The 25,360-nt window shown below is 35.1% G+C and overlaps 1 protein-coding gene across 1 annotated transcript in view; it reads right to left on the bottom strand.

The window, feature by feature from the left end:
- LOC130442063 (SH3 and multiple ankyrin repeat domains protein 2) overlaps positions 1–25,155 on the bottom strand; it is a 194,564-nt gene extending 169,409 nt beyond the window's left edge. Inside the window, exon 1 of the mRNA XM_056776091.1 lies at positions 24,919–25,155. The gene's annotated coding sequence lies outside the window, so the exon portion shown is untranslated. The remainder of the gene's footprint in view (positions 1–24,918) is intronic.
- Between the last annotated feature and the right edge of the window lie 205 nt (positions 25,156–25,360).

The raw sequence follows: 25,360 nt of genomic DNA, 5'->3' as shown, positions 1-25,360 counted from the left end.
AAGTAGTAAAAATGATCATAGACATCTGTCAAAATGAAAATATCAATAGAAAAAAATATTTTTTTACTAAAATCCAAAAATGTTCCATTAATCCCACTATTTACAGAAAAATCAGTATGTATGATGGATCTTGCTTCCAAAGATCTTCGTTTTCTATTCCCCTCGAGCATTATCTCACACCTCGAGAAAATTTAGTTAGTAGTTTCGTTGAATTATCTACTAAACCTTCTTCAGATGTCCATCGAGGTGACAACACCTCAACAGACCTCCTACAAGTCTTCATAAATTGTTCTTTTCTATATTTACTTACTTTACTATTCCGTCAGGTACCACGAAATATCATCTTAAGATCATAAGCACCAGCTGCAGATTTTGGACACACCAAAACACCTTGGGAAATGGCACGATGAGATTTAAAGTCCAGCACAAAATACCTTCTAGGTTTAGGTGCAAACAATCTGTTTGTAATTTCTCAAATATAATATTGTTAAGATGGAAATCCCTCTTAGTACGTTCATATAATAGAGTGAACATAAATTTAAAATGCAAAAATGTCGTAATAGTCGTTGAGCGCATGTATAAATTATGATAATGATGGTCTCGGTGGAATTATATCTGTTATATATCGCCCGTTCACTGCTTAATCACACCCAATTATATTTCGAAATAGCTTTATATAGATACAACTTTACCTCGCCAACAGTCGTTCTTAAAAGAATTCTCTCTTTTACTTTACCTGAAACCAAAAGAAAATGTAAATATAATTGACAGTATATAATTTGAAAAATTCAACAAACTTATATATGTAAAATATGAAATAAACCACTACAAATACCAATAATGTATGCCCAATTTATTGATTCAGTCATTTATTCATCCAAAACAAAAAACATCAACAACGAAGATCCTCAAAAAACAAATTATATTATAGAAATCATCAGTTAATTTTTCCTGATTGATATGATGACTATTCCATCACTTGAGCATACCTAATGGAGTCCTGGTTCATCTGTATCGAAATGAGTGTTGTCTATGAAGAAATCTTATGAGTAATACCTGGCCCAAAATGTTCTATACCCTTTTCATTATAAGAATCATCAAGCTCCTCGCAATAGTTATTAATTCTCGACATTCCCTCTTTATTGGATTGGAAAATATTTGACCCACGAACCATTCTTTGAAATCCGAGGATGCTAGATCTAGCGAATGGGGTGTATGAGGTAGCAATTCAAACTTCATTTCATTAATTTTTGCAATTGCAATGATGGATGTATGAGCTGGTGCAATAAGTTGATAATTATCCCACGTACATCGCAAAAAACAGACGCCATGACCTTCCCGTGCTAATGGCACGGTCTTTGCCTTCTTTGGTACCGTATCTTCCCTTTTCAATCCATTTTTTTGATTATTCTTTAGCTTTTACATTGTTTGGATCTTTCAAATAAAATATTTTTCAGTTTTAAAGCAACTCCAGATCGAACCAGATCTTCTAGGATCATCCTCGTATATTAATATCTTGTTGGAAACGAAGAGCTCGGTCAAAATTTGCCGCACATTATAAAAAATGTCGCTCTGAACGTAACTACTTCAAATTGTTCTTCATCGGAATCATTGTCTTCGTCTAATTTCTTTGGTTAAATTTACTTCTTCATCGGCTACTGTTTCCTTTATCTGCTTGAGAAACATCGGCAGTAAAATGCTTGTTCATTTGTTATCTAGCATAAAAAATGTCTATTCCTTTAAATGGACGTGGACATGAATTAGTTGGAACAAAAAAAATTACTGCTGGTTGATTTTTTATCAGCATTAAAGACTTGATTAGAAATTTTGATATTTATTCATCAATTGTAGGTGAATAGCGTGTTATTTTCAGAAAATTTCAAAGATTTGGGATTTTAAACGGTTGATTCGAAAGAAAATCGATTTGAAACCTTTCTCGTATTAAAAAAACTGATCCAGATCATCTTTGTGTGGTGCTATGGTCCTAACGTCAACAATCAAAGTAATCGAAGACGCGCTAGAAAGAAAATTTTCTTTGAAAGTGTTTGTTAAAAGGACCCAATTCCTCAGAGCTTACACATCCATTTTCTAAGTACGAAAAGCATTGAACGGATCAAAAAAAGCATGAAAAAAGCTGTCAAATAATAGCGAAAGCAATTATAGAGTGTATGATGTATAAAATCAGTTTATTAAATGAATAAGAATTATACGAATCACCCTATATATTAATCGAAACTGGTCGAATCTTTTGATGAAGAATAATAACCGCATAGCTCAAACTTTCTGTAGTATAACGAATCACAAACTCATAATGAGGTGCTGGTTGCATCATAAAGAAATCAAAAGTGATTAAAAATTCCAAACGGTCGTATCTCTTTCAAAGTAACCGTTAGTTGAACATCGAGTCCTTTAAATTAGTGACACAAAAACAGGTATGTAATAAGCAGTTTGTGTTTGCCTATCACCACCGTTTACATTATTTTTCTTCTGCGCCCAAACCAATTCAATCGAGTTTAGTTCGCAGATAATTTTCTGCTATTTCAAGTTTCGAGGAGGATCTATCACTTGTTCGAACCATTCATGAGATAGTAGTCATGCTGATGCGGACTATTATCAGTCTGCGCTCCTTTCCTGATGGTTAATCACTTGACTGCCACATCTTCTACCATAGAAGTTTCCTTTTGGGACGTTTAATTCGCGTCTAGTTATGTTTGTTGGTTGGCACCCAGGATTCGGAACATTTTGATCGACATTGGTAGTAGTTTTGACTCTATTTTGTAGCTCTTCTTTTGTGTTAGCTTGATCTCAATCTTTTGTATCCTATGTATGTTTTCTCTCCATCTTTGTTCACTTCTTTAGCTACTTCCTCCACGACCAGAAGACAAAACAACTTATATCACTTGTCGAAGCCAACAGTATATTATTCAAAAATACTTGTTTCGTATAAATTATAGTTCTTCTTTGGTTTTTTTACCCTTTTAAATTCATAGCAATTCAATCTATCGGCTAAGGGTTGAAATAATAGCTCCTGGATCGTATTGTATTATTTTCATATGAAAATCCGGCTCTGGAGAAAGTTTTCAATGAAAGATATTCGCTGGAGGCAACTATAAAATTTAACTGTTCCTACATTTGTTTACATTACGTGAAGATTTGTCATATTGATAGCGACCAGTTACCGGTTTAATAATCGTGTAGTTGAAAATATGCAACAAACTCATTCAAAGTCATTTTAACCTACGAAGATGCTTCAGTCTCTGCTCTGGCACGAATAAGTAATGAGGATGATGTCCGAAGAAAGCATTGATGCTTTAACCGCAGAATAGAAGAAGACGACGAAGACCCTCGAGGACCTGGAAGGACCATGAAAGACACAGCTAACCAGGAAAAGCAAAAGCGATAACAAACGATTCCGCCGTATTCAGCAAATACGTTAGTAGGCATTGAATAATACATGCTTCGGAAGCTTAGACTTTACTCTATTTTTCGACATAATCGAGATAGTAATCCATGAGAGCCAAGTCTGGGCTGTAAGCAGGGGTCGAGACAGTATTTCATCTAAATATGTTGTGTGACACGGGCGGTGTCCACTCAATTTGTGAGCATGGTTTACACCGCACGCCAAAAGTTCTTGAACCTTTCTTGTCATAGAAGCAAATGGAAGCTCCGTGTTCATTCCTTCTAGGACAAGAAGAAGCCGAGCTACGTGACAATCTTGACTTAATTGAGTACACACAAAACCCATATATGTAAAAAGTCTATAAAATAAGCGATATGTGGATAGATTCTTCTTGATCCATCTCCATTGCGATTTTATCTTCTCCCGGTGGCTTCCAATTCTTCAATTGTCTCATTGCTGCCCCCCAATTTTTCTCTAGTTATAAATTCTACACTTCCCGCTTCTTCTCCTTGCTCTCTATTCTCTTCCGCTATTTTTGTTTTGTTTTAAACAGTCCATTACATCTATTTTGTACCGTATTTTTCGGGGGCAGACAAACCCTTCATGGGACCTGGATCTTTCTGTTGTATCAGCTACAGAACAATAGAAAAAACATTGGAAAATAAGGTAGATCGGACCATAACCAACGAAGATCAGCTGAACGTCTCAACTTTGGTGAAAACAATCAACAAATACTAATAGGAATCCATCGCGCCTCAATAGATGCTAGATAATGCGGCGTGCAGATTTTGTTGCACATTCTCTCGAATAGAACCCCAAAGTACTACGTCTGGAAGGGTATGAAATGGAATACCAAGGTCTCTTGCAGCTACAGCCATCCCTCATTCTGGACTGTCTAAAAGAAGTGGAATTAACAGATCCGACAACGGAACAGTTTTTTTTGTCTAATTCTACCTTGTCCCCAAATACCTCCCATTTCCACGGTTTGTGGTACATTACGTACCACATTTTTTGTTTCGTTTTCCTCTTTATACTTTCTAATTTATTTTTTACCAGTTTTTTCAGCTATTGCTGGTTGATTTAATCTTTTCGCTATTACTTAGTTTATTTTTACTTTATCGCCATTTTGTATGTTTGTAAGATCAAATAGAGCATAAAATAACGCTTAAAAATTGAGGTTAGAGTCTAAATTTTCATGTAGTATAAATTTGTAAAGTGCTACGATGCCCAATTTTCGAAAATTTCTCTGCAGACGTGTGAGATACGAGAACCGTTTTTTTTTTTTAAATTTCCGATAGGCTAAAAATATAAGACAAATTCATATAAAATTCTCGTATCTGTTAACAAGTTTTTCAATACCCTCTTCAAAGAAAGTTGCCGCCAATTAATTCAAGTAGAGTACAAACAGACCTTGAAACTTCTGGAAATTCCGTAGACAAAGCAGTTATGGTGAAATTGGGGTTTTCTTTCTGCCAACACGTTGAATCAGGTCTTCTGAAACCACACCATCGCTCACGTTTTCCCCATACACACCCGACTCATTCTCCGATGTATTTCTGCAGCACTACGGCCTTCGGCGCGTAAAAAACGAATCCCACTTGGCGGAAGCATCAATAATGGCGGACATGGTTGTAGCACAACGCCGACTGACGCCTGAATGTCAATAATGGCGGAGTGTGTAGCGCGAGAGCTTTCTTCGGCAGCATAGCGTCTGCACGGAGCGATCGGAGGTTGAAAAAAAAAACTGCCCTCGTATATATGTAACGGGTGTGGCAGCTCGTTTGTTACAGATTTCTATCGATATCTTAATTTACGATTCTCCTTATTCTTATTTGACTTTATGTATAGATTCGTTTGAATCCGTTTCCATTGTTTATATTTAGAATTATAATATCAATAATAATGTAGATGAATTTTGATTTACTCTCGTAATATATTTTTCAATTCCAACAAATTTTATTACGGTTTGTTAAGAGCCGACAAAGGATACGAATTAGTAACTGGGATGAGTCCTACGCATGGAAACGACCACTTTTGCATCATCATTTCAACATCGTCTTCTTCTATTTCTTCTTCTTTTTACTTCCTAGTCCATTAAGTCAGAAAACAATGTTTATCTTTGATAGAACGTCACTCACCGACTATCTACCGTCATCGGGTCGATGCTACGGCGGCTTTGAGAACTTTTTCAACATATACTGTATATATTTGTATAAACAAACGCCATATTGTTATTATAATATGCTAAATCTAAATGGAACATATTGTTAATGTATTTTTTTACTGAAATTTGATATTTTATAAGAAACACGACACCACCTCTCCGTTGTTGGAAAATCTTTGACTATAGAGCCTTTTTTTCAAGTCTGGGAACAGATAATAATCCGAGGGGGCTAAATCTAGCAAATAGTGTACATACAACACTTTCTTCTTAACCAAATGCGGCCGTTTTTGTTTAATTTCTTCTCTGAAACGATGCAATAAATTCTCCGTTGTTAGTCAATGAAAATTGACCCATAAAACCGAAACCATGACCTCGCTTGCGGATGGAACCGTCTTTGCCTTCTTTGGATCCGATTCTCCCTTTTCAGTCCATTGTTTTGATTGTTATTTTGCTTAAGGTGTGAAGTTATGGAGCCACACTCCATCCCTAGTTATGAAACGGCTTTATTTCCGTGAAACATTGCCAAAAACTGTATGGAAACATCTTCACGACGCCGTTTTTGTTCCAAACGCAGCATCCATCTTCCTCACAGCTTTCTCACGTCCAAATTTTCAGTTAATATGCACTTTTTGAAATGCCTAGGGCCTAGGCTTCTATCTCTAGGACATGCCAGGAACCATCCTCGTAGTATGGAATGCGATAAATATTAAACGTGTACATGGACAGCTATTTTAAAGTCCCTTGGCTCTTTATAATGATTCCAAACGATTTTAATTTAGTTCTAATGAATATTTTCCTACTCTCTGTTCTCTATATTTTTGTTGACGTTTCGGTTTTCAAATAGAGCCGATCGGAATCAGTTTATTGAGACATAAATGTTGCGCCCCAACTTTGAACAAACGTGTGATCGAAAATGAGTCGCTTGGCTACCGTACTAAAACTTATATCTTGAGGTTGAAGTGAAGAAATGACCGTGGACCGTTAGCCATTCAAAGTACATCATCGCCAATGAAGAAGAACTCAAGGAGCGCCGACGCATCGCCGTTTGCTACCTGATCAAAACAGAACATCTGTAGAAATACTTGGCAACCAACTAGAATTTGTTTGAGGTGATTGGAAAGATATTTCGCGAAGAAAATACGAGTTTTTAGAAGGAGAATCATTTCATTTTATTAGCGACAGCTATCCGCCGTGAATGAGACCTTTTTTCTCGTTATTTAATGATTAATTTCGGTATCATCCCCAAGTTAATCATGAAGGTGTTGTTTGAATAAAAATTCTTCGCTATTAGAACTGCGAAACATGAAGTAAGCGTTTCAGAATTCAGATAATCCGAAACATCAATGTGTTTATTAGCGGAAACTTGTTGAAGAAAAAAAGTTTGTGCGGAAATTGTTGATGATGATGATGCACGGTAAATTGAAGACCTTGGTGACAAGACGTTTACTTTTAAAGATGAAAAATGTCATGGGGAAAACATAGTAAAGAAAAATCGACAGTTTTACTTGCAGTAAATAAGGACGGATCGGAAAAACCGCGATGTTTCAAACGATTGAAATAGTTTCCTTAATACGGACTTGAAACGATGCACACTGTCCACAACTGTCCTCCTACATTGTCCAACGTGAAACTCTACTTCTTTCCGTCAAATACAACTTCCAAATTGCAACCATTGGACCAATTTTAAGATGTTCTATCGCAAAGAAATTATTAAGTTAACGCATGGAAAGTTGTAACACCTCTAACGATTCCCAACTGCTTCAAAAAATCCGGCTTCTTAAAAGAATACTTATGGATGATGAAGAACCAGCAATAGAACCATTAGTTGATGAAGTGGATGAAGATGTTGCTGTTTCAAGTTTAGCGAAAGTTTCTCTGCGACAGATACAAATGAAAAAAGTAACGATGAAGATGAGGACGATGCTTCAGAACCTTTGGCAGAACCAAGATCCTCATTCGATACAAACCTCTGTCTACAAAAGAAAAGTAAGGAAAAGGCATTTCAGGCACTTTTTTCATTAAAAAAAGTTATTGAACAACAGCAATTCGCTTCGAAGCAAACCGGTATAATAAAGTTACAGATCGATCAACATAGCTTTGACTCTGAGAGGGTTAGTGTGCGACAAAAGCCGACTTCGCCCTTTCACCAGGAAGTATAATCGGATTATGAGCAAGTATTTGGGAAAAATGGTAATTCTTCGATTCCGTATAGATTACAATCTTTATCTTCCTGTTCTGATTCAGTGTCGCTATCATCATCATTTAAATCAATAACCAGATCATCTACGATAATGTCTATTATGGTTTCATTCCTCATGAAAGAGATTTCCACTGCTCTGGAGAAAATTCCAGTTCATTAAATAATTTCTGTACTGACTGTACTATCGCCCCACTCCGCCGACTAGTCAACTGCGCATCAAATTCTCAGAGGCGAAGTTATGTTGGTCGATCTATATATAGATAATAATTCCAAGTTTTATTAATTTTTTCTCGCAAATTTCGATTTCGTTTGATATTTCAAACATTCGTAATGCATTTAAAGAGTCCCTCGAGTTTCGAATTAACGAGAGTATTGCACTAAATGTGGAAAAAGCGGGTTATTTATTCGAGATATTGAAAAAAATTGGAATATAATGTTATTCGATAACGTAAATCAAGAAATCGTCCTTCAATCAGGTTGATGTATTCCAAGTCGACTCAAATGTATAATTCAATATTTTTTCACGCACATACATGGATATTAAATGCTAATCATAACATGTACGTTATTCTATAAATTGACAGGGTTGTAAAACTAATAAAATAAAATAAATCCTTGGGGGAGACGGGAGTAAGTCATTTTTAAACATCATAAAGTAATTTGGTTAGGTTAGGTTAGGTAATTTGGTGTTTCGATTTATTTTCTACAATTTTTTCTCAAAATAATTCAATAATTCACTTAGAAATATACAGAGGACGACGTTTTTTCCATTTAAAATTGGGATTATAAAGTCGTAACTAAATATATAGATACTACATGAAAATTCGCAGGTCCACTCTATGCAGAATGTTCCGGGACTTGATGCAAAAACTTCGGTAGGGAGTAGATGACGTGACATAAAAAAATTTTCTCATACGACCCCTCGTTTGAAGTTGCCCAATCAAAACTTATATTTAAATATATTTTCTAAATTATAAATTAGAATATTATGAATTTTCAATTTTACGTATGTTCTTTTTAGTGTGTTTGACGGAATAAATAATTCTACACTACTATCTGGAAGCCAGAGGCGGCTCATGACCAATGGTTAACAATTAGTAAGTTTTACATCGTATAATCTAAAAATACCAAATATAAATTTTCCAATCGAATTTTCAACAAGAATTTGTTCAACTCGATTAAATTTATTTTATATAGCACCGGGAATCGATAGACAATTGAATGTTTTGAAGAAAATGTAGAATGAAGTTTTTTATTTAACTCAATAATTCGCGATTAAAAATTTTTCAACATTTTTTCACGAAAAACTCGAAAAGTACGCATTTTCTGGAAAAAATTATTCTTATCAAAATTGAAGCTTATAAAAAACAAAGAAATTAGTCAGTTTAAATTAGATTTTTTAAATAATATTCAGCAACTTATGAATCTCTGAAGCCAATGTTTTTTTTTTCGTAAATGTATACAGAGGTTTGAGTTCAAATAACGGAAAAACGATCAATTTTCCGTAAAAAGTTGTAATAAACATTTTTAAAGTACTTTTTCAGACCTTTAAAATGACTTTTTATAAAATCGTCTATCGTGAAAATTGAGCGAGTTATGACGAGAATTAAAAAAAACACGGTTTTCAACAGTTTTCACGAAAAACTCGAAAATTACGCATTTTCTGGAAAAAAATATTCTTATCAAAATTGAAGCTTATAAAAAAACAAAGTAATTAGTCAGTGTAAATGAAATATTTTAAATAATATTCAGCAACTTGTGAGTCACTGAAAGCCATTTTTTTCTTTTTCGTAAATTTATCCAGAGGTTTGAGCTCAAATAACGGAAAAACGATCAATTTTTCAACAAAAATTGTAATAAACATTTTTAAAGTAATTTTTCAGACCTTTAAAATGAGTTTTTAGAAAATCGTCTATCGTAAAAATTGAGCGAGTTCTGACGGAAATTAAAAAAAACACGGTTTTCAACAGTTTTTCACGAAAAACTCGAAAATTACGCATTTTCTGGAAAAAATTATTCTCATCAAAATTGAAGCTTATAAAAAAACAAAGAAATTAGTCAGTTTAAATTAAATTTTTTAAATAATATTCACCAACTTCTGAGTCACTGAAAGCGAATTTTTTTCTTTTTCGTAAATTTATGCAGAGGTTTGAGCTCAAATAACGGAAAAACGATCAATTTTCCATAAAAAGTTGTAATAAACATTTTTAAAGTACTTTTTGAGACCTTTAAAATGACTTTTTATAAAATCGTCTATCGTGAAAATTGAGCGAGTTATGACGAGAATTAAAAAAAACACGGTTTTCAACAGTTTTTCACGAAAAACTCGAAAATTACGCATTTTCTGGAAAAAATTATTCTCATCAAAATTGAATCTTATAAAAAAACAAAGTAATTAGTCAGTGTAAATGAAATATTTTAAATAATATTCAGCAACTTGTGAGTCACTGAAAGCCATTTTTTTCTTTTTCGTAAATTTATCCAGAGGTTTGAGCTCAAATAACGGAAAAACGATCAATTTTTCAACAAAAATTGTAATAAACATTTTTAAAGTAATTTTTCAGACCTTTAAAATGAGTTTTTAGAAAATCGTCTATCGTAAAAATTGAGCGAGTTCTGACGGAAATTAAAAAAAACACGGTTTTCAACAGTTTTTCACGAAAAACTCGAAAATTACGCATTTTCTGGAAAAAATTATTCTCATCAAAATTGAAGCTTATAAAAAAACAAAGAAATTAGTCAGTTTAAATTAAATTTTTTAAATAATATTCACCAACTTCTGAGTCACTGAAAGCGAATTTTTTTCTTTTTCGTAAATTTATGCAGAGGTTTGAGCTCAAATAACGGAAAAACGATCAATTTTCCATAAAAAGTTGTAATAAACATTTTTAAAGTACTTTTTCAGACCTTTAAAATGACTTTTTATAAAATCGTCTATCGTGAAAATTGAGCGAGTTATGATGAGAATTAAAAAAAACACGGTTTTCAACAGTTTTTCACGAAAAACTCGAAAATTACGCATTTTCTGGAAAAAATTATTCTCATCAAAATTGAAGCTTATAAAAAAACTAAGAAATGAGTCGGTTTAAATTAAATTTTTTTGAATAATATTCGGCAACTTATGAGTCACTGAAAGCCAATTTTTTCTTTTTCGTAAATTTATCCAGAGGTTTGAGTTCAAATAACGGAAAAACGATCAATTTTCCATAAAAAGTTGTAATAAACATTTTTAAAGTACTTTTTGAGACCTTTAAAATGACTTTTTATAAAATCGTCTATCGTGAAAATTGAGCGAGTTATGACGAAAATAAGTTGAGTAACTCGAATATGAAAAAAAAAATATCGATAAATTTGACACTATGTATGTAAAATTCATCTTTTTTTAAGCTCTAACAACACGTTCCAAAAGTTTGAATTTTGAAAAAAGTTGCTTAACGTGAATTTTTTTATCCCTTCAACATCAATATTCTCCGAAAAAAAAGGACCTAGAAGGGTTGCAAAATTTCATGTTTTTTACATTTTTCAAATAATCTTTGTATTAGGGGTTATTTTTAAGGGTAGGTAAGCTGTAAAATATCAAAACATTAAAGTCTTGACGTAAAACAATCAAAATCTAATGTATTTGAACATAACTATAGTCAATTCATTAATTTTCAATTTATTGCAGTAAGGGGTGATTTTTCACCCCTTAAAAATAAAAAACACACTTTACGACCAAGTCAGGTTTGAAGAGGAGGGTCCAAATTTTCAAGATGATCGATGAAGGTCTTTAAAATTTCTTTCGGTCGGTTTTAATCTTGAATATGTATGTACATGGTTGTTGTAAAAGTACTTGCTATCAGCCAAGTATCAAAAGGACCGTCCTGGAAACGATTCACTGACAGTAACTAAATCTGCTGGAATGCGCAATCTCTATTGCGTTCAATTTTTCTCCGCACCAAGGACATTATTTTCTCGGTTTTTGTCCTTTTACGAAGAGCCATTAGCTTGATACATAACCTCACTTCTCGTTACCACAAACTATGGGTTTACCGAAAGCTGAGTATCTTTTCAGATGTTGAGAACCTCTGCTTTTTCTCAATTATCGACACAACGATTTTCCAACACCATTTTCTCATTTTTTTTTTTCTATATTATAGTCGCTGTAAGTTTTCAACGACACCACGTGCTTCACTGAAAGCTTTCATCCACTCATATATACTCCATATTTGAGTTTGAGATACAAAAGATTTCCTAAAACATTTTCCACGATTCAGTAGCTGCAACATAAAATTTCAAGCAAACTCGTTTCGTATTCGAACCAATTGATATTTGACGATCATTTTACCAATTTAAGCTTGGGGGGCAAATCAAATTTGATCAGACCTCGTATATAAGAATACGTAACAACATAATCTAAATACAAATCAATCAATTAGACATTGCCGTTTGCAAAATGAAAAAAAAAAATACGATTCGTCACGCGATGCATGTTTTTTTTTAACAACTTTTACTTTTTCGATTTACCTGTCGAAATAAAGTTAAAGGGAACGAACACATCTTTGTATGGTCATCGTGACACACTTGAGAAAAATTCGTTACTTTCGATAAAGTTACAGTCGTACCATGTTTGGACACTTGTTGTCTTTTTTCCGATTCGGTAATTGCATCTTATAATGTGAATTTGCACAGTGGCGTTTCGAAATATCACTGTATATATATATGACATCACTTAATTTATTGTGGATAAAAAATTATTCATAATACGCCGCCCCCGAGTGATCTATACAATTTGGAATAATTAAATAAGGGATAGAAAGTACTAAAACCAAATTATCTCACGAAAAATGAAGAAGATTCGAAAGGGAAAATATATAAAGGGAAAAATAAATCCTGGAATGATATAAAACAGATTAAAAAATAAAACAATAAGTAATAATGAGTGATACACGGTAATAAAAGAGCTCCAAGAACGGAATGTCAAAAAAATTAATTTGTTGTCGAAATTGGAAAATACGAAAATGGTCCTGGAAGTACCCGGTCTGTCCTAGAGATGCCGTTACTTAAAAAATACCTTCGCAATTTATGCGGCATATGTTTCAAGCTTGAAGACTCCACGTTGTTTGGGTGGTCGACCAAATGAGGTGACGACTTGTGCGTGAGCTAGCAGACGTAATAGGCATTTTAAAAAATGTGGTACATCGCAAATTAACTAAAAATTTGGACATTAGAAAACTGTACGCTGGATGAGGGCCGCGTTTGCTCAAAATTGAACAAAAATAGCGTCGCAAAAAGATGTTCCATAACCATGGATGAAACTTGGGTCCATCACTTCACAAGTGAAACGAAAAAACAATGTACTGAAAAGGGAGAACCGGTTCCAAAGAAGGCAAAGACAGTTCCATCTGCAGGCGTCGGTTTTTTTTGGGGGTACGCGTGGGATAATTTTCATTAACTATCTTGAAAAAGGAAAAACTATCAACGACGAAACTTATTGCAACGTTTAAGCGAAGGAATTAAGCAAAGACGTCCACATTTGGTAAAGTAGAAGGTATTTCATCAATACAATGCATCAGCTCACACATCCGTTATTGCAATTGCCAAAAGTTTGAACCAAACTTGAAAAAATGGCTTGGTGGTCGAATATTTTCCAACAATGAGAAAGTGAAGGTTATTTTAAAGAGCTCGACGTTTCTTATTATAAAAAAGGTATCGAAAAAAGCAAACAATTTAGTGTCTGCACTGGATATTAGACTGGTCTTTACGGAACCAGAACTGCGTAACCTCACTTTTTAGTATACTTGAACAAAAAGGATATACCGATGTCTGTCGCGCCAAGTTTTTTGGTCAAATATGCGAGGCATATTTTTTAAGTAAGTACCGTTTTGCGATTCCGCCGCCGCAACCCCAAGGTCGCCGTTCCGCACGTGCGCGCTGCTTACCTACATCTCTTGTATACGTACTGACGCTATTACAGTCTGATTCTTCATTGTATACGTTGTTTACTGAGTGTTTAAGACGCCTCCGACAATCGTGAGTCCCGCTGATTGTGAAGTCATACGATTTCTTAGTACCAAAGACGTAAAACCTATCGATATTCATCGTGAGATCTGTCAAGTTTACGGACAAAATAAAATGAGTGATGGAATGGTAAGGAAATGGGTGAGAGCACAAATGTGCATGATAAAGAACGGAGTAGGCGCCCTTCGGTCGTTAATGAAGATTTGGTGTAGAAAGTGGACGAAAAGGTGGGAAAAAAACAGACGCTTTACAATTTCATCATTGCGCGACTACTTTCCTCAATGTTCTCGTATTGTGACCGAGAACTTCCAAAAATGTTAACGGATTTGCGCAAAACCCAACACGTTTAGGCAGTGCATTGATTTTCCTTGAACGGTACCACAATGAAGGTGAAGATTTTTTAGACCAAATTGTTACTGGTGACGAAACATGGATGGCCTACGTCACACCAGAATCGAAACAACAACCCATGGAATGGCAACATTCATCATCACCCAAAAAAGTGAAGTTTAAGCAAACAATTTCTACCCATGTACACAGTTTTTGGGGACAGAAAAGGAGTATTGCTAGTGGAGTTGTGGCCTCGTAATGAGACAATCAATGCAGCGTCTTATTGTGAGATATTGAACAAACTGCGTCGTGCAATCCAGAACAAAAGACGTGGCAAGTTGAGGAAGGTTTTGCTGTCCACATGTGACTAATCGAACCAAAAATCTCATCAAATCTTTTCAATGGGAAACTCTAGATCATCCTCCCTACAGCCCTGATCTGGCGCCCGGCGACTACCACTTGTTCCTGCACTTGAAAATACACCTGGGCGGTCAGCGTCTTCAAGACGATAACGAAGTCAAAACAGATGTGATACAGTGGCTAACTGTTAAGTCAGGCGGCAGAATTTTATGAGGAAGGTATTCAAAAATTGGTACCACTTTATGACAAGTGCCTCAATAGTCACGGAAATTACATATGTAGAAAAGTAGATTAAGGTACAGGCTTTCATGTAAAAATAAAATTATTGCTTTATATTTGCACTTCTTTTTTTTTTAATTGCAAAACGTTACTTACTTAAAAAATATTCCTCATAATGTAAAATACGATTTCTATCTAATAAACCTTTTGATAAGAATAAAAAATGTTTCTTTCCTTTGTTAGAAGAGTTTTATTAAAAATGATGTATGATACGCGTGTTAAAAGTGATTTTATTCACTATACACAGGGTGTTTCAAAACGTTCGCACGCATTAAGCGAAAAAAATCGATTAAAAAACAAAAGCTTGTGGAACGTTTAAGTTCCTCCCTTTTGGCAAGAGGGAGTGTAACGTAAATCTGAAAATATCGAACGTGTTTGATGGTTTCCCAAAGTTACAGCCAAATCGGTGATCCGAAGATGTGGCACTCTTCTTGTCTGTTATCGAAATTGATATGTTTAGTACCACATGGACGCAAAACTTCTCCTTTTCCATTCCCTCTTGCCAAAAGGGGGGAACTTGAACGTTCCACAAGCTTCGATTGGCGATTGACGATTAATCTTAGAGAAATGTGATTGTTTGGTGATTTTTAATCGATTCTTTTCGCAGAGATATAACTCGCGTTCGAACGTTTCGAAACACCCTGTATATTTACTAATTTATTCAGCTCTGTGTAATAATAATCACGGCTAAAAAAATTTTCATCTATATACGTTAAATACCACGTAATTATCCTCGAAGTTAATAATAATAATACAAATCGGTCGTCGAAACTTCCCGATTTATTTTTTCTAATAATTATTTTGACATTGACAATTATATCGATGCGACATTTATTCGTCTATTATGTAAAATGGTGTCGAAAGTTAATTTCACGTATGGAATTTACCTAACTGTAAGTACAGTTGTTTTGCGCTGTAATTGGAAGGTTGCAAATCAATTAATCCATCAAATTACTACGCGTTATCTTCAATACAGAAAACCACTCGCGGTTAAATTCGTTTTTAATTTTTATCTAGGTCAGTAATGGATGAATTCATTCCATTACGTTATATGGAGAACATTCTTTCATATTTTACAATTGCGTTTATTTTTTTTTTTTTTTTTTCTATTGATTATAGCTGATGAAGTTTTCAAATCAAATTCAAAAATGAATATTTTAGGCATATTTAAAGTTTTTGCCTACCGCATAAACCATTCATTTAATTTCAAAATAATACAAAGTATTTATTAATAATTCTTCGACTGTGAATTACTTCTTCGGTGTTTATGATTGTAGTTTAGTCCTAGTTAACCCTGTGAAAATCGTTTTAAAAACGGGATGCGTTTTTCTAAGACGTTTTCAAGTTGCAAGAAGGGTTGAAAGAAGCCTCTTAAAGTTCGAATAAAATATTGAAGTGGATTCAAAACTATCCGAAACTCAAAATTTGCGTAAATTTTTTTGCAATTAACCTTATGGAAACCCCGCTTTATTAATTTCAACGATAAGTCGATGGAATTTCTAAAACATTGGTAGGTTAATACCCACAAAAGGCGTAAAAATCGTCATATTCCCCTCGATATAATTGGCTCGATTTCAACAGAAAGGGCAAAAAGTATGCCCTATGTAAGTAAAAGGGTTTGTTAGTATTTTGAAAGAAAAAATCACGAGATACCATTTACAAAAAATCGCAAACATTTCCGAAAGAAATTTGTAAGTTATGGAATTAGTGAAAATTAGGGAAAATCGTTTTCAATTCCGAGAATTTTTATTTGAAATGGAAAGTTAGTATCGTATCAAAACGTTTCGCGTCCCTTTTCTGGAAATTGAAGCATCTCTCCTTGAGAAGGGCGTTCACTATCCAGACCATCTGTAGAACGATCCAAAACTTTTTTTTGCTTAGGATTTTGAAAGGGAAACATCGTTTCAATTTCTCAGCAGGTTTCAGGAATTTAAGAACAGCAATTCGAAAGTCTTTGTGTTGAATTGCGAAGAAATGTATTCGCAATACAAGAAGTCTGCTTTTAATGACCTGCTGGAGAAGGAAGACAACATCATTTTCAACGCCTGGAATAGCCTCTCGCGATTGAAAAAAACTTCCGTTTGCTGTTTTTCCCTTTTCAGTAGAATAATATTTTGAACATTATCAAAAGTAAACTTGGAAGTTGTCTTATTGAATTTGGAATTTGGAATCATGTTTAAAATTAAAACCAACAACATAAAAACCTCTCCAAGGAGTACTGAGCACATTGTTAGCATTAATAAATATCTATTGAATATGGAATTCAATTTTATTTAGTGTATTACGTATTAATTGTAATAAAAGTTTAGTAAACAAGCAGGTTTGGCTCGCAATTTTTTTAAAATTGTAGTTATTGTCGAGCACTACCCTAAACAATTAAAAATAAACCGATTTGAGATGGAAAATAGGGCAGATTATGACAAACTTAGGTTCGGAGATCATTTGGGTTCATTACAACAGACAAAAAAAGGGTAAATCGACGCCAATAAGGGTTTGTCGGTCATTCAAATGAAAGGGAAGCTCCCGATAAGGCAATTATAGTTTTAGAATATTATGCGAACTTACCAGATCGTTTTAATGAAGATTTAGGTTACATTCGGTAGAGAAAACAGTTATTTTGAACTAGGACTATGCCTTGGTACCAATTTCCATACGAAAAATCCACGAATCATAATGAAAAACATGTTTATTATCAGTCAATAATAAATTTTTGGAAAGCTTAGACTTTACTCCATTTATTGGCACAATCCCCGTTTAAATCAGTGCAATTTTGCATACGGGGTACCATCTTCTTTATGCCCGCCACGGCACCACGAAAGTAGCTTAAAACCCCTTCTATCAGCTCTTTGTCTTTTGTGAAATGCAGGACTTGCTGAAACCATCTCGTTAAAGTCCCGAACCGTCACCCTTCAATCTTCCAGCATGATTTTAACAACTTTTGCAATCTTTTCGTCAGAAAACGATGACCGGCCAGAACATGGTTCGTCATGGACGTCTGTAGGTCCGTCTTCGAATTCCCTACACGAATTACCGAAAGTAAGTTGCACTTGGACAAATATCAACGTTGTGGACGGGGAGACAGTCCCGTCAAACACTGCTTAACTACTACCCTTACGAATTAAAGCATTTTCTGTTGAATAATTTGAAAAAAATAATTATAAAAATTGAAATTGTTATATTATTTAACTCATATCAGCTTACGTAAACGTACACCGTCGTTTATGTTTATAGTTTTAATTCGAAAAAGTCACGTATGTATATATGCAAAAGATAACATGCACAATATCAAATATTAATATGCGTAGCCATCAAAACAACTTTTTCGTTTTTACTCGGTGTCCTTCCAAGGTATAAAAACAGGAAATAACAAATAAAATTTCGTCTCCGCTAGCCGACAAAAACATTGCAATAAAAAATTGCGAAGAGTTTTAGCAAATGCTTTCCGAGACTTGACAGCTGTCATTAGCTGTCATTCGATTTATTAGACTTTGATGAAAAATGTGCCTTTGCGCTAATTGAACATCCACATTTCCGTTGCCAGTTTACTGTTGATTCTTTGTGTAAAACCTAACGTGATTTAACAGGCCCATAATGCCTTTAGATCCGATTGTTGTGGCATAAATTGTTGCGCTGTTACAAGATGGTCGGGGGCAACGTGAAACTGCAAGAATCGTTGGTGCTAGTCTTTGTGGTGTGCAAAGGGTGTACCAGCGCTTTCTGAAGACTGACTTGATCACTAGAAGATCAAGGTCTGGGCGAAAAAGAGTTACCACTACTGCGAAATCAATTGAAAGAAGTTAGAATTGTCAACGTTAGTGAATGGACCGTTAGAAGAAAACTTCGTGTTGCTGGACTGTCGTGCAGAAGAATGAGTCTCGTTTTTGCGTCACTGGGTCAGATGGACGTCGACGAGTGTGGAGAAGACCTGGGGAAAGAAATTCTGAAGTTTGCATTGACGAGCATCTTCCATTTGGCGGTGGATCAGTTTTGGTTTGAGTGGGAATCACTGCACAAGCTCGTACAGAGTTGGCCTTCATAGAAAATGGCTCCCTAACCTCTCACGGGTACATTACGGATGTGCTAGAAGACCATGTTATGCCTTTCATGGTAACTATGGGGGAACGTGGCATTTTTATGCAAGAAAATATGAGACCACATACAGCCAGAATTGTTGGGGAGTATCTGGATGAGGTAGAAATTAGGCGGTTTTACTGGCCAGCCCGCAGTCCAGACATGAATCCCATGGAACATGTCTGGGACGACTGATCCGCAGATACACACTAGCATCAAGATCTGCCCAGGAGCTGAGAAGATTGCTGTTACAGGAATGGGATAACATCGACCAGAATGTGATACGCAACTTAATTCAAAGTACGCCGCGCCGACTTCGAGCAGTCATCAATGCAAGAGGAGGGAATATATGTTATTATTGTCAAGTTTTTTTTTTGTTTTTGTTCGTTCCATTCTTGCCTAACAACAAAATGTTGAATTTCGCCCAAAATGTTAATTTGTTGCTTTCTCACAATAAATCATTGAATCCAAGAAAAAATGCATTTTTCTTTAGTATAGAGTGTCACATTCAGCTTACAAAAGCACGTGCAACTTTTTCAAGCTTATTGCTTAAAAACCTAACAGATCTCCTGTTTCCAAGCAAGACGCTTTCAAGATCTGTTATAATCTTTTTTCTAATTTATCAAAGTTCTTGAATTATTACTACTGATTATGGTATAGAATATCGCAAACTCATGAAAGAAAGATTGAAGGAATCGCAAGCTCATGGAAGAAAAATTGAAGGAATCGCAAACTGATGAAAGAAGGATTGAAGGAATCGCAAACTGAGGAAAGAAAGATAGAAGGAATCGCAAACTAATGAAAGAAAGATTGAAGGAATCGCAAACTGCAAAAATATTGAAGGAATCGCAAACTAATGAAAGAAAGATAGAAGGAATCGCAAACTGATGGAAGAAAGATTGAAGGAATCTCAAACTGATGGAAGAAAGATTGAAGGAATCGCAAACTGATGGAAGAAAGATTGAAGGAATCTCAAACTGATGGAAGAAAGATTGAAGGAATCGCAAATTAATGAAAGAAAGATTGAAGGAATCGCAAACTGAAGAAAGATAGAAGGAATCGTAAACTGAGAAAAGATTGAAGGAATCGCAAACTGATGGAAGAAAGATTGAAGGAATCTCAAACTGATGGAAGAAAGATTGAAGGAATCTCAAACTGATGGAAGAAAGATTGAAGGAATCGCAAACTGAGAAAAGATTGAAGGAATCGCAAACTGATGGAAGAAAGATTGAAGGAATCTCAAACTGATGGAAGAAAGATTGAAGGAATCGCAAATTAATGAAAGAAAGATTGAAGGAATCGCAAACTGAAGAAAGATAGAAGGAATCGCAAACTGAGAAAAGATTGAAGGAATCGCAAACTGATGGAAGAAAGATTGAAGGAATCTCAAACTGATGGAAGTAAGATTGAAGGAATCTCAAACTGATGGAAGAAAGATTGAAGGAATCGCAAACTGAGAAAAGATTGAAGGAATCGCAAACTGATGGAAGAAAGATTGAAGGAATCGCAAATTAATGAAAGAAAGATTGAAGGAATCGCAAACTGAAGAAAGATTGAAGGAATCGCAAACTGAAGAAAGATTGAAAGAATCTCAAACTGATGGAAGAAAGATTGAAGGAATCTCAAACTGATGGAAGAAAGATTGAAGGAATCGCAAATTAATGAAAGAAAGATTGAAGGAATCTCAAACTGAAGAAAGATAGAAGGAATCGCAAACTGAGAAAAGATTGAAGGAATCGCAAACTGATGGAAGAAAGATTGAAGGAATCTCAAACTGATGGAAGAAAGATTGAAGAAATCGCAAACTGATGGAAGAAATATTGAAGGAATCGCAAACTAATGAAAGAAAGATTGAAGGAATCTCAAACTGAAGAAAGATAGAAGGAATCGCAAACTGAGAAAAGATTGAAGGAATCGCAAACTGATGGAAGAAAGATTGAAGGAATCTCAAACTGATGGAAGAAAGATTGAAGGAATCTCAAACTGAAGAAAGATAGAAGGAATCGCAAACTAAAGAAAGATTGAAGGAATCTGGTGTTACAGATATATATTTTATTAACCTGACTGAAGCCTTCGGAAAAGTACGATTGAGAAACGTATTTAAAAACAACACAGACCATAAATTCTACTATTCTATTGAAGAATAAAGATGGTCGGGATACTACAGGGATACAATTTTAGCCCTACACTATTCAATATTATTAAGGACAGTACAAAAAGAAAACAATTGAGGGAATCAGACTCAAAAATGTGATGATATTAAAGAAGAACTCTGTTTTCAGAGACTGCCATTTAGAAAATATTGTTTCATATTCCAAAATATTACTAAAAAGTATTATTGTCTTGTTAGACTAACCGTATTGTACTTGAATCGACTGATTCACATATAAACAACGATTCTGCTTCATTTAGCGAATCAATCACCAACACTCAACATCATCTCTAGCGTTAGACTTTTACAGTGGGGCCTAGTCTCGGATATCATCCTTTCCGATCCAGTTTGCATCACAAATCTTTGAAGCATCTTCAGAGTTCCCGTCTCTCCATCTTAGCCTTGATCTTCCACAGCCTCTACTTCCCGTTGGTATGGCCTTAATTGCTCTGCCCATCTAAGTCTGTCAATATTGATTGTTGTTATCATTTCTCTGTTTCCTGATCTTCTGTATAAATTGTGCAGCTCAAAGTTTTATCAACATCACCTCCGGATGTTATTTTCTTGGACAAAAATTTTTCTCGCCTCATTTTTTGTTAGGGTCCAGGTTTCAGATCCTTCAAAACTGATGCGATTAACGTCTTCTAAACAGTTCAACAGATGACGCTCCAAACTTTACTGGCGTAAGTTGTGCAACCATGAATGCAGTCTTCTCACAGCTCGCCTTGTCTTGGACAATCAACTGCAAAAGACGGTATTTGCTATGTCTTCGAATGGGGCCAAAACCGTTTTTTTTGCTGTTCTTCCTTTAGTCTTCGCATAGTTCCATGTTGTAATATGATCCGTCGAGGATATGTTCATTTCGAAAGGTTCCAATCAGCTCGAACTCTTTCTATTCTGATCCTATTTCAGATACCTGGTTCCGTTTCGCTTTTACAGTGGTTCCTGTACGTTTCTTGACTGTTAGACGCACTGGGGGATGTTGTTTGCTTCTCAGTTGATATTGATGTCTTGATATGATACTTCCGCCAGTACTTGTCTAAATATTTCTTCGGTGAAAATGTTGAATAGGAGAAGTCTTATCCGTCCACACCAATGTTTCTAAGAACCTGGATAAGTTCTTCGTGTTTGACGTAATCGAAAGCGTTGGAGAAATCGATAAAACACAGGTAGACGTCTTTGTTTATATGTTTGAGAACCTGTAGGTTAAAGATTGTGCCTTGTACCTAATGCGCTTGATAAAAACAAACTTATACACTTTATTAGAAATAATTCGTGTTTGGATTTTGCCAAAGCGATCACAATTATTGGTTAACACCCAAAAAAATTGACAGTTAACGATATACCGAATCTTAGTTGTATATTTAGTTAATATCTAACACTTTATTGGAATCTTATCAACCTCTATACCCTACCCTGTAAACTCATGTTCGTGCATTTTTTTCTTTCATCTAACCAGGAAAAACTTTGTTGCCGGTACCGTCAGAGGCGATTCACGACCTAAAAATTAATACGAAGATATTCCCATTATCGGAACCCATGAACCGGAACCTATTTCTTGAAAGAAGATACTTTGAGAAACCACAGGAAAGACAATAAACGTGTACTAACTGTGATATCTTGATAAGGCGGTGTGTAGTTTAGAGGCCGGTACTGTTTTGATGAAGGTAATAGTACCCATGTAGCATTTAAACGGGGAGAAAGGAAAATTTAATGAGAAATTTTCAAAAAACATATTTGAGGTTAGAAAATTATTATTATATCAATCGTCGTCCTCTAAATTTCTCTTCCTCATTGCTTCATCGACATTATTTCACTAAGACTTCTGTCAATCTGCCATAAACCATTCCCACGCTGTGATTTTGTTTTCATTTCTTTTATTGACCACCCAGTTTTCATCGCCGTATATTTCGAACCATCAAAATTATGCTTCATATTCAATTCTTTCTTATTTGTCTACGACTTTATCTATCTTTCTAACTCCAAAGTTTCCATCTACTCCTCCTTAAACTTCTTCACCATATAACCCAGATCCTCCTCATCCTGAACTACAAGGTGTCCAGAAAGGGTATCGGGCATTTGTGAGTTCAAGTAAACAAAAAAAAATATTTATAAGCAATAAAAACTTTTATTGTTTTTTGATACCATACGAATTGGAAAATTATTTGGAAAAGATGATGACAGTTACGTTGCTGGTACTCTTCTAAACGGGAACGAAGATTGGCGATAACACGTCGACACAAAGCTCTTGATATTGCTGCCTGATTTTTTCCTTCAATTGGGTTAGGTTCGTTGGATTATTCTGATAAACCTTAATTTTAAGGTATCCCCATACAAAATAGTCAAGCGGGCTAAGGTCGGGGCTTCTGAGAGGTCAGTTGATGTTACCCCTTCTCGAAATGACTTTATTAGGGAATAATTCATTCCCAACTTCCATCGAGTCGTTCTTGAGTTGAAACCTGCAACCTCCTGCAACTCTGGAACCAAAAAATATCGCAGTAACGGTCACTAATCAAATTGATTGCTCGGTCTCGTTGATATTCATGTAAATAAGGACCAATAATTCTTTTAGCAGACATAGCGGGCCAAACAACGACCTTTGGGCCGTGCAGGGGTCGTTCATGCTTTCGTCTCGACTGCCCAGTACCGACAATTCTGCTTATTAACCTGACTATTCAGGTGAAAATTTGCTTCGTCGCTGAACAGTATGTTTTCAAAGTTGTTAAATCGCTGCATCATTTCTTTCGCAAAATTCAGTCGATTAGCACAGTCCGTATCCTTCAATTCTTTAACCAATTGAATTTTATAGGCTTCTTAATGCAAATCTTCCTTTAAAATCAAATGTAAGGACGATTTTTTGTTGTTTAACGCTTTCGGATGGATAAAGATGGATTTCGATGAACAGACGCCTCAACTTCTTCAATTGTTTCTTCATCGCGAACTGAACCAGGACGACCAGAGTTTTGAATTTTAACTGTCGCACCTGTATTCTCGAACATCCTGATCCATTTCCTAATGCTATGGTCACTTGGCGTGGCGTGGCGTGTTCTCACATAGTTTGCGATCCCTTTTTGAAAAACCAGATGTCAAAAATTTTTGTTGTCATTTATAGGTATATTCGTAGTATTCGTAGTAGTTTGATGGATCCGTATTTGCTAATTCCACCTGACCCAGCACTATCAGTTAATTATCAATCGACAACCAATACATATCTGCGTTAGCAACAATCAAGAAGTCTACCTTGAAATGGACAAAACAAGTGTTTTCTTTTCATCTTGTGTTTTTGTGGTTAACTTCTTCTTCTCTTTTATCTTTACGATGGTGTTGTCACTAACTTTGTTTTCCGTCTGTCGATTATTGTCCATCAAATTCAACAATTGAAAATTGGTTGTTTGGGACGATAATTATAAGAAAATGACCCACGTGCAGGAGGTCCAGAGGTAGAGACAACTCAAGACAACATTTAAATTAGTGAAATAAATTGCAGCACAAACTGGCATTTCGTAAACAAGCATCCTACATGAGTATTTAAGCGTCGAATAAAATGTTATGAACGTTTCCACGAGGACCAAGAATGTATAACAGGTAGCACTGGGAAGAAAACCCCTTCCAAAAAAAAGCGAAGAACACGAAAAGCACCAGAACAGTTATGGCTACAATATTTTAGGACTTTTTGATTGACTTCAATGGATCAAATACAACAAATTAAAGCAATTAGCATGAAGAGAAACCAGTAATAAAAAAAATTCACTAAAAATAAAGACATAAAAGCTTAAAGAACAAAAAACTATGACATCTGTGGATATCTAAACCAAATAGAGGAAATATTTTTTTTCTTTTTTCATACTTTAAAAGGAGCAGTTAGATAGTGTACAAAAAATAATTACATATGTGTTTGAAAACACTAAACTTGTTATAATCGAACATTATTATTTTTCAAAAAATTTTCAAAAATATCTCACCTCGAAGTCCTGTGATTAAAAAAAAGTATCTGGATATCCTCAATAATTTTTAAAAATGATCTCGAAACCAGCGAACTGTTTTCCAAAAAAAATTATTTCTCGAACAAAACACCACAAATTCCGTAGAAGTACCGCGTGGTAATCTAAACTTTAAAAAAGCAAGCAGAAGTACCGCTAGTACCACTATAGTTCCCGTTCGTTCGAGAGGCCAACTTCGACTGATTTCTTTAGTACGCGTCGTACTGCTAGGTAGAAGTACCATGGTGGCCGTACTATTGGCGATTGCTGTTTCATTTTTTTTTTCGAAGACTTTGCAAAAAAAATGCTGGATAGGCTAGATTAGTTGAAAAGTTGCCGTGTGGTACTAGTATTACCAGCGGCGGATTTCCAACTGATTCTAAAAGGAAACAATCGAATTATTAATCCAAAATTTCTAATAGAG

This window comes from Diorhabda sublineata, chromosome 1, assembly GCF_026230105.1.
Source record: "Diorhabda sublineata isolate icDioSubl1.1 chromosome 1, icDioSubl1.1, whole genome shotgun sequence".
Classification (NCBI taxonomy): domain Eukaryota; kingdom Metazoa; phylum Arthropoda; class Insecta; order Coleoptera; family Chrysomelidae; genus Diorhabda; species Diorhabda sublineata.
Note: the sequence above shows the minus strand (reverse complement) of the source record. Positions and strands in the feature narration are given on the sequence as shown.